This window comes from Gavialis gangeticus, unplaced genomic scaffold (assembly GCF_001723915.1).
Source record: "Gavialis gangeticus isolate Ggan-Ray unplaced genomic scaffold, GavGan_comp1, whole genome shotgun sequence".
NCBI classification, from domain to species: domain Eukaryota; kingdom Metazoa; phylum Chordata; order Crocodylia; family Gavialidae; genus Gavialis; species Gavialis gangeticus.
Genome location: NW_017729016.1, coordinates 13,555,284 through 13,566,601, shown reverse-complemented (window position 1 = coordinate 13,566,601; position 11,318 = coordinate 13,555,284).

Here is an 11,318-nt window from a genome sequence, read left to right as displayed (position 1 = left end):
ACCTGAGGCACTTATGCTCCTAGCCTCATTGAAGTTGGGACAGTTTTGCCACTGTCTTCAGTGGGGCCAGAATTCCTTGTATAAAGTCTTAAAACATGAGCTTCTTATGGCTCATGCTCTTACAATTCGAATTTTGCTGCATAGCACACTCATAAGAGAGGTACCATAGTATCTTTGTGGCTGGAAGTCCTGGGTTTAAATAGGAAAAGAAAATATCTCTAAGGATATTTTGTTGACCCTCAGATCAGGACAGCAGCAATGAGTTAGAAATGCTAAGGGAACTGAGAGAGGCTGTGAAAGTGAAAAATGCAGTAATAATAGAAGCTGGGTCAATCTAACCCAGGAGTGGGCAAAATATGGCCTGTGGGTCAGATCTGGCCTGCCAGGCAATTTCATCCAGCCGGCCAGTGCCCACCAATTAATTGTACCCAACCCAGCCTGTGCGCCTCACTCCCACCCTCATGGGTGGGAAGGACTCGACCCAGGCAGCACGCAGCTTCTGGGTGGGGCTGCTACTGCCTCCACTGCAGCTACCAGGGATCTGCTCAGCTTCCCCAGCATCCCACTTGCTCTGGGAACCAGTTAAGGAAGCGGAAGGGGTGCGGGCAGGGGTGGAGCTGCAGGTAGGCAGAGCACAGAGCATGGGGCTGGGGCTAGTGGCAGTGCAGAGTCCATGCTCAGGGGGGTGGCAGAAGAACAGAGCTCAGGTAGACAGGGTCTGGGTGTGATGGTGGGTGAGGGGGTGGAAATCCCACACACACATTCACCCCTATGACACACAGGCACCACTGCTGGCAGCAGGAGCAGCAGTAGGCAGCAGACACTCAGGGCCATCGCACATGCTGCTGCCCAGAGGCACGTGACTCCAGCTAGCACTGCATGTGGTGGCACAAAGCACAGCCAGGCTCGCCCACCTCTATCATGTGGGGCTCCACATGGTGCAAATGGAGCTCCCAGGACTCGTGCACCAGCGGGGGAATCCCCACGCGATGGAGCCAGCTGCCTTCACCACCCCCTACCATGCAGGTCCTGCGACTCTGCTGGGAAGCAGAGGGTGGGGATGGGGGTGGGGGTAGGCCTCCACTTCTACCAGAGTCTTGGGATCTGCACAGCAGGGGCGGCAAAGACAGCCAGCTCCATTGTGCGGGTATTCCCCCACTGGTGCACAAGTGGCACATGTGCCGCACAGAGCCCCACATGACTGAGGTAGGCCAGCCTGGCTGTGCTCCTTGCCACCACTTGCAGCACTGGCTGGAGCCACATGCCACCAGTGTGGGGGGGTCCCCACACTCCCCCACCTTCTCTTACACCCCACAAATGCCACACACACACACCCTGCCCCCACTGCCCCCACATAGACACCCCAGCATACTCTATTGTCCCCACACACATAGCCACACCCCCTCACAAACCTGCCCCACACCACTCCCCATACTGCACCATACACACACCCCCACACACAATTTCATAGGCATAGATTTCATAGACACTAGGACTGGAAGGGACCAAATGAGATCATTGGGTCCAGCCCCATGTCCAAAGGGCAGGAAGTCAGCTGGGGTCAGATGACCCCAGCAAGATAATCATCCAAACACATCTTGAACGTGTCCAAAGTAGGTACCACTTCTGGGGGGGAGTTTATTCCAGACTCTGGAGACTCGGACAGTAAAGAAGGTTTTTCTTACGTCCGGCCTAAAATGGTCTTCCAGCAGTTTGTGATCATTTGACCTTGTCTTCCCTTGGGGTGCCCTGGTGAAAAGATGTTCTCCCAGTTCCTGATGCACACCCCTTGAGTACTTATAGGCTGCCACTAAGTCACCCCTGAGCCTACACTTCTCCAGGCTGAAGAGTCCCATGCCTCTCTGCCTCTCCTCATAAGGCCTGCTCTCTTGACCTCTAATCATGCACAAGGACTCTCCTCTGGACTCTCTCAAGCTTCTCCACATTTTTTTAAAGTGTGGAGCCCAGAATTAGATGCAGTACTCCAGCTGTGGCCTCACCAAGGCCAAGTAAAATGGAAGGATGACATCTTGAGTCTTGCTTGAGATGCATCAGTAGATGCAAGCCAGGATTTTATTTACTTTGCCAGCTGCAGCATTGCATCAGTAGCTCATATTCATCTTGTGGTCAATCATGACCCCCAAGTCTCTTTCGGTAATGGTGCTAGTGAGTGTAGCACTGCCAGGCCTATAACTATGATGTGGGTTCTTTCAAGGTGGAGCACCTTTCATTTATCTGCGTTGAATGTCAACAGGTTTTGATCTGCCCATCTTGCAAGCCTGTCCAGGTCAGCCTGAATCCCTAGCCTATCCTCTAGAGTGATCATGCTTCCCCATAATTCGTTGCTGTATGCGAACTTAGCCAGTCTGCTTCTGACATCTGAATCCAGATCATTTATGAATATATTAACTGGTCTGAGAATTTAACCCAGGGGGACGCCGCTGGTCACCATGCATCATGTTGACTTGGTTGCATCAACAATCCCTCTCTGGGTCCAACCATGGAGTCAGTTCCCCAGCCATCATAAGATAGTCGAGGCCACAGCTTCCCAGTGGTACCCTGAGGACATTTTGGGAAACCAAGTCAAAAGTTTTTTAAAAATCCAAGTAAATGACATCAGCCTCTCCTCCCCTGTCCAGGTGATGTATCACCTGGTCACAGAAGGCAATGAGCTTGACCTACCCTTAATGAAGTTCTGTGTTGGCTCTCTCTCAGAATTATGCCTTCCATTAGCCTGTTGTTGATGGATCCTTTAATATTTTTTTCCAAGATCTTTCCAGGGATTGAGGTAAAACTGATTGGCCTGTAATTCCTTGGGTCTTCCTTCCTTCCCTTCTTGAAAATAGGCACCACATAGGCCATCTTCCAATCTTTAGGAACCTGTCCTGAGCCCCACAAGTTCTCAAATAACCTCGTCATTGGCTGTGCTATGATGTCAGCCAATTCTTTGAGCACTCTTGGGTGTATTTCATCTGGGCCCACTGACCTGTGGATGTCCAGCCTCTCAAGATGTTCCCTCACAAGGTCTTTACCAACTGTAGGCATATGGTCACCCTTACCCTGGTAATCCTGTGTCCTGTCAAGCAGGGTGATCCCCTTAGGCTGGTGGAAACATGATGCAAAGTAATCATTGGGAACATTAGCTTTTTCCTGCGTGTCAGTTGTCAGCTGCCCCATTTGGTTCAGCAGAGGTCCAATATTGCCCTTATTTTTCTTTTGACTTCCCACATATTTGAAGAAGAGCTTTTTATTATCCTTGATTCCCATACCCAGTTTGAGCACAGTTTCCGCCTTGACTTTTCTGGTCTACCCCCTACAGGTGCAGACCAGTGATACATAATCCTCCTTAGAGGTATTTCCCATTTCCCAACCCTTACAAGTTTCTTTTTTGACAATGTACATGAGTAAGCCTTTATTTTTGAGTTATTATGCAATCACCTCTAAATAAACTATGCAAATGCAAATCATGACAAAAATATTTTTGTAATAAAATTAAAATATGTTATAGTAAGTGTTTGACTTTTAGTATACAATTTGTTTTTTTTTCTAGTTCCGAGATGGCAACCCTCCATTCCCAAAAAGAGAACTTCTGGAGGGCAAGGGGAGGGACTTCCAGTAGCCAAGATTAGGGGTTAGGAGCTGGACTTCCAGTCCCAAAATGGCTACCGGGGGGTGGGGCACCTGTCAGGGGGTGGGGCTACCCTTGCGGCCCTCAACAGGTCCCCAAAACTCATCAAGCAGCCTTCCAGCAAAAATAACTGCCTGCCCCTAATATAACATGAAGCCAATATGCAGAGACCAAATTCCTTGATGTTATAAAAGACTGCTTCCTGGAGCAGATAGTCCTGGAAACTCCAGGAAGAAAGACCTAGTCCCAATTAGTGCACAGGATTTGCTGCAAAGGGTAAGTGTTACTAAGCCACCCAGCAATAGCAACCACAATGCTATTGGGCTTGTCATCTCTGTAGAAGGGGAGCCAAGAACATCTACCACAGCAGCCTTTAACTTTAAAAAGGAAGACTACTTCAAAATGAGGAAGCTAGTTAAATGGATGCTAAAAGGGGCCTCTAAAGAGGCGAGGAACTTTCAGGCCACATGAGAACTGCTTAGCAATACCATGTAGGAGGCACAAACATATCACAAATAGAAAAAGTTGGAAAGCAGGCCAAAAGCTAGCGTTGTTAAACAGCAGTTGCAGAGGCAATCAGCAGAAAAAAAGGCTTCTTACAAAAAGTGGAAGTCACATCCTAATGAAGAAAATTTAAAAGAACATAAACACTGGCAAAGCAAATGTAAAACTCTAACAAGACAAGCTAAGAGGAGAAACTTGCTAGAGACACAGAAGGTAACAATAAAAATTTCTTTAAGTACATTAGAAGCTGAAGACCTGCCAGGGAGTCAGTTAGGCCTTTGGATGATCAGGATGTAAAATAAGTTGATTATACAAGTACTAAATAAATGCACAGAAACCACTGTGCAGTAATGTCTTATGCAGCTGCACCTGCTGAGTATTCATTTACTTCCCATATTTTCCTGGTGATGTCAATGGGATAAAATTCAAGAGGGAAAAGGTACTCAGAATCTGGGCTACACTGCATTTTGGAAGCAGCAGCTGTCAACCTAACCTGTTTTGTCCATCCTCTCATTCCAAATGAACTTTCCTGGCCCCTTTATACATATGCTTGGATTAATGTGCTCATGGGAAATATGCTAACACTGGTAAATGTCATCCTTTGCTATGGGAGATTGAAAACAACATTTTGCAACACACTGTATATGATGAAGAATCAGATTAAGTTATTGCTTACAACATATTGTATTAGTAAAATGACAAGATTCCTGTCAACCTGATTCTTTGATGTGTTGCGCACATAAAAAAAACCCCCAGCATATTGAAAAATAAATAAAGTATTGGAATTAGAATACAAAACAGGCATAACTAATTCTTTCAATGAGAAAAAGAAGATGAATTAAGTCTTTCTTTAATGATGCTGTCATGGTTCAAAAACAAAAAATGAAACAAAATCTGACTGCGTATAATACTGTATGATAATTTCTTGGTTCCACTATGCAATCTTGTTTTATTACTCATTAACTCCCTGTCCTCGGTGTGTACACCATTCAGAAGAATTGACTGATTCCCTACCATATCTACAGAGAAATGGAAATTAGGTGTTTTACGTTACTTCTGCAATTTAAAATTATCACACTGAAGATAATGTGATGCACACACAGTTTAATTTTATTTTAACGTACAAACACTGTTGTTGCACTGGGAACCTTATTTGAACTTCCCTCTTCTATCATTGACAGCTGATGAGCTTACATATCGTTGCTTGGATTCTGCTAGTCATGTTCTTAGGCTCATGAGTCATGGATGGGGAAGCGATCACAAAGCTGGAAGTTAATTTCCCCTGAACAAGAATTGCAGGAACACAAAGGACATTCAGTAGAACAGGCAGCCTCAGTATTTAGAGTGTATAAATACAGACTCATAAACTGACCTACATGTGTTTCTGCTAAAGCCCAAGCCACACTATAATGAATTTATCATAGTACCAGCAAAGTTAGGGTTACAGAATCATACGGTTGGAAGCAACATCAAGGCAAGAGACAGAAGTTACACATAAACCGGTTTAAGTGATCAGAAACTGGTTTAAACCTGTAACAGAACAGAATCTCAGTGCACATCAACCAGTTTCAAAATGGCTTAAACTGGTTTAAGATAAACCGGGTTGAATATAGTATCAGACTTAACTGATTTGGGTCAAACCAGTTTATGAAACTTCTGTCCCAAACCCCTTCCTGGTTTAAGTTAAATCATAGTCCCTCATCAGGCTTTGCAGCCCTGGGCTGGGCTGAGCTAAGCTGTCTGCTCCAGAGAGCAGGGCTGGCCCAGCCCCTCTGCTCCCTAGCTGGAGAAATGAGGACTGGCTGACAAAGCAGGTGGGGGTGCAAACCCAGCTAAAAATGCAGCCCAGTTGCAAGGGGGGAATTGCCCCATTAGGCAAATGCCAGCTGGGGTCTGGGAGGGAGGTTAAGCACCATTTTCCCCACTCAAACTTACTTCTGGCTGCAATTGTGGACTACAAATCCCAGAGACCTCAGGGGCAGCAGGAACAGGAAGTGAACACACAGTCAGAGAGCCATGCTCTAGCTCCCCCAGGCATGTGGCTGTATTTACTGAATCAAAGGTGAATGTCTATTCACTTCTCTTTCGATTTAACGTTTTCAGGTTAGATTGACTGGCAAAGACTGAATCAATTCAGCCTCAGGATTTTTGACTGTCTGTACCTAGCCCAAAGGTCATTTAGTCCAACTCCCTGCATGCATGCAGGATTCACTATTCCTAAACAATGTCAAACAGCTGTCTATCCAAGCTTGTGAAAACTTCCACGTAGGGGAAATCCACAACTTCCGTAGAAAGCTCTTAATGTTGTCCTACTGTTATAACACTGAGGAAGTTTTCCCCAAGACTTAAATTTGCTTTGTTGTAGTTTAAACGCATTGAATTGTGCCTTACCCTATGTGGCGAGGGAGAAAAACTTCTATCCCTCTTCTTTATGGCTTCTTTTCAAATATCTGAAGACTTCCATTACTTTCTACCCTAATCTCTTCTCAAGGGTGGATACACCTATTTCCTTCAATCTTTCCTTATATGGCTCACACTTCAACCCCTTATCTTCATTACTCCCTCTCTGGTTTCTCTAGAGCCTTCTTAAAATATGGGACCCAGGAATACACAGTACTCCAGCTGAAGCTAACCAGCATCAAGTAGAGTGATACTATCATGTCTTGCATACAATGCTTTTGTTACTGCAATCCACGTTCGCTTTATTTATGATTGCAATATACTGCTGACCCATCTTCTGTTTGTGACCCACCATAATCCCCAGATCTTTCTTGGCAAACCTAATGTGAGACTAGTTCTTCTCCATTAGCTATTTGTGCACTTGTGGTGTTTTTCACCATAAGGGCACGTCTACATACTGACCTATGGCAATGTTGTTACTGTGCCATGCTTTAGTACTTCCTTTTGGAAGTACTGAAGCATGGCTCAGTAACTGCCCAAACTGCCATATGCATGGCGCATGGTTATCTTTTAGCAGCTACTTCGCGTTATAACGGGGAATGCAAAGCAGCTGCTGGACATGAGTAGACACCCATGGACACCATGGCAATGTAGCATCATGTGTAGATGCACCATAAATGTAGCATGTAGCCCAGATCCCAAATTGGATTTTGAAGTTTAGACCTATCCTTGAAAAGGTTTGCAGCCTCCCCCAGTTTTGTGTCATCTGCAAATTTGAACCAGCATGCTCTCAGTTTCCAGATCCATCTCATTAATAAAAATGCTAAATGCTGGACACAGAACAGACCCCCCTGTGGAACCACATGTGAGACCTCCTGTTGATCTGCCATTAATTCATTAATAGTCCATCCTCTTTGCTTATGATTTTTCAACAAATTATGCATCCACCTAATGGTAATTCTAGCTCCCTTTTTTCCAGCTTACTTATGAGGATAGCATGTGAGACTACATCCAAAATCTTATTAAAGCCCATGTTATGTCCACTGCATTCTCTTAATCCACCAAACTTGTTAACCTGTCAAAGAAGGATATTAAGTTGGTTTGGCATGATTTGTTCTTAACAAATCCGTGCTGGCTGCTAGTGATACCATTTCACCTTCCAGATACTTATAAACTGACAGTTTCATAATTTGGTCTAGTAACTTCTCAGGTATTAAAGTCAGACTGACTATAATTCTCTGGGTCCTATTTTTCCCCTTTTTAAAGATGGGCACTATGCTGACCCTTTTCCAATCCTCTGGGACTTTGCCTGTCATCCATGACTTCTAATATTATTGTCAGGGGCTCCAAGTTTTCTTCAGCTAGTTCTGTCAACAACCTGGGGTGAATTCTGTCAGGCACTATTGATTTAAATTCATTTAAATCAAAACATTTCTCTGACATGTTCTTTACTTATCCTGATTTGCACCCCTTCTCCTTTTTTTGGTTTATATTCTGCTAGTTTTCTGAACACTGTTTTGTTTTGTTTTGGTTTGGATTTCTTTTGCGGGGGTTATTAAAGTGAAGGGTGCATGGAGCACCTCTGCTGTATCTTGGGTCCTCCATTAATATCTCACCTTCTCCATTTAGTGGTAGATCCACAGTCTACCTGCTCTTTGTCTTTTCTGACATTGTTGCACACCTCCTCCTCATCTTCAACATCTCTTGGCAGTTGTAACTCATTTTTTGCCTTTGCTTTCCTAATTCTGTCCCTATATGTTTTTTTCCATCCCATTATATACATCCTTAATGCACTTCCTTCCATTCCCTGTACATGTCTTCCTTGATTTTCAAGTAGCTAAAAGCTTCTTGTGCAGCTACACGGCAGTTCTTCTTACCTATCCTCAACACTAGAACACCTGGACTTTGAACTTCTACTTTTATGTCCTGTAGAAACTTCCAGCCCTTTCAGGCTCCTTTATTTCTTTAAAGCAGCCTATTCATGGTACCTTAGCAACTCTTTTTTGGAATCAGCTGAAATCTACCTTTTTCAAAAGCCATTCTCCTTGTTTTGCTTTTCTCATGCCTTTATTTCCTCTGGATTCTGGATTCTAACATACCATAATCATTTCCTTCCAAGTTTCCAACCACCTTTGCATCGACAGCTTCATTTTTACTGATTTTAAGACAGCAGATACTAAATACATAATAACTGCCAGAGAACATCTATTACTTACATATTACTTTCCATTTTCAAGGAAAAGGAGAGGCATGCAGCAACATAGCATGTCCAAATGATCACTAGAGACATTGTTAGTGGTCCAAGCAGACCATTTTCAGATCACAAACTGACCGAACTCCCCTACCAGCAATTCGTGTATGCGTGCTGTAGACTCTACATCCTGGGGATGAGAGTGCATGGCTTTGTGTTATGACAGAGCTGTCAAAAGCCATGTGAAATCTAAGCTGTGTGTATCATCGCAGAACAGTAAAACAGTAACCCATTTCCTCATTTAGTTTACTACATTGGAGACATTACATGTCTTTGATGATAACAAACAAGAACCTATCCTCTTTTCATGCTGGTGAAATGTAAAGACAATGATGCTTGCCAATAAAATAGAGCAAAATGTATTGTCTCATATCAATGTAGTGTAAAGATGCTGAGCTGGGACACAGCCAGCACATCTTTGCCCATTCCATGTAGTGCACAGGCTTGTGCTGATTTTTATTTTAAGATTCATTATGCTTTTAGAAATATACTCTCTAAATACCGTATTTACTTGTATACCCGCACCCATTTCCCCTCAAAATTAGCCATCTAAAACTGCAGTGCAAGTTTTAAGTGAGGAAGCTGATTTCCATGCCATAATGTAGGTATGGGGGTGCTGTAATGTCCACCAGATGCTTTGCTGTCTTCCTAAGCACATGAAGGAGGAGCAGAGTTCATTTCTCAGTACCACTCATACTTCTTACAAACTCAGGCTTTAGCCCTGTTGCAGCCACTATTGAACTGGTAGCAGCCTTTGGATGATGTTTGTGTGCCAGTGTCAAAAAATTACCCGATAAAAACATGATGCGTTGGTTGGTTGCGTTCCCACACTTGAAGCAAGATTAGAAGTATGACTATCTTGTCCTAGAAGTGATCTTGAGACCACTGGGCACGTCTACACATGCATTAATGGGCACAGGTACTAAACAGGTACTAAACTTAATGCACCGTAACCAACACTACTGCGCAATAGTGCCTGCGCACATCCTTTAGGTAACACTAATACGCATAGACTAATTTGCTGTGATGTGCTGAAGTGCAAGAGAATTAGTATAGTGTGCTTTTAGTGTCTCGTGTAGACACACCCACTATTGACAAACAAGTGCCAGTCACTTGCTCCCACTGCACATGCCACATGCTGAATAAAGTGTTATGTGATCACCACATAAGAGGTGCTGTGTATGCTTGGTGCTGCTCTCTGGAACATTACCCAAAGTGTATTGCTAGGCAAAGTGCTAAAAGGAATCACACACTATATTTCAGTATCTCAAGGAGAGTAAGTGGACAGGACTTATTTGTTGGTAGGGGCGTTAGGATTACTGAAGAGACAGTGGGCACATCTACATGAGATACTATAAGCGCAGTAGACTAGTTCTCTTGAGCATTAGCACAGCTTTCACTGTGACACGCTAATGCACAATAGAATTAATCTACTGCTCATTAGCGTCACCTAAAAAACATGCCCTGGCACTACTGCAAAGTAGCACCAATTACAGCACATTAAGTTAGTACACATTATCATCAGGGGTGACCATCAGTATCTGGGAGAACGTTTGTTCACCAGAGCACCCCAAGGGATGACAAGGTCGAACGGTCATAAACTACTGCAAGACCATTTCAGGTTGGACATAAGGAAGAATTTCTTTACTGTCCGAGCCCCCAGGGTCTGGAACAGCCTGCCATCGGAGGTGGTTCAAGGACCTACATTGAACACCTTCAAGATTAAGTTGGATGCTTATCTTCCTGGGAACCTATGACCCCAGCTGACTTCCTGCCCTTTGGGTGGGGGGCTGGACTCGATCTTCCGAGGTCCCTTCCAGCCCTAATGTCTATGAAATCTATGAAATCTATGAAGGCACTAAACTTAATGTGCTGTATTTACAGTGCATTAATGCACATGTAGATGTGCCCAGTACAGACCAGGTACAGCCAATCCATGGCAGAGGCAGTGACCATTTGTGGCTTGCAAATTCCACCTTGCTCCTCACAGCTGGAGGCTCTGAGGCCCTTTTCTCTACTCCAGCACCCCAGGGAACCAACTCTGCTCCCCCAACCACTGGGGAGCAGGGCTTAATTTGTGGCTAGCCTGCCAAAAAGGTTGGTCATCACTGGTATAGACATATCCTATATACATTTGATATTTGGAGGCAAAACTAACTAAAGCAGCACATGTTCACTAACTTTGAAAATCAGGCCTTTATGTCCTAAGTTTTTTAAATCTTACGAAAGAGGATCCAAGAGGCTCAGAGTGCAAGAGGGTTCATTCTCAATTAGCTGACTACTGCTACCTATCCACCAGGGATCTGGGTTTTCTGTTTCCCATGGGAAACCAGTGAAAAACATGGATTTTCCCCTTTACCTGATGAAAACATGGATTCCTCATTTTAACAAAGAAACCTGCATATTTTGCAGTTTTGTAAAGAACTCTCTACAGATTGGCAGATTACCAGCCTACAAGGGGCTAGGAAGCAGCAGGAGGAGGAGGGTAGGGAGCAGAATGGGGCTGCAGGTGGCTCATCCAGAGGGGTTGGGGGG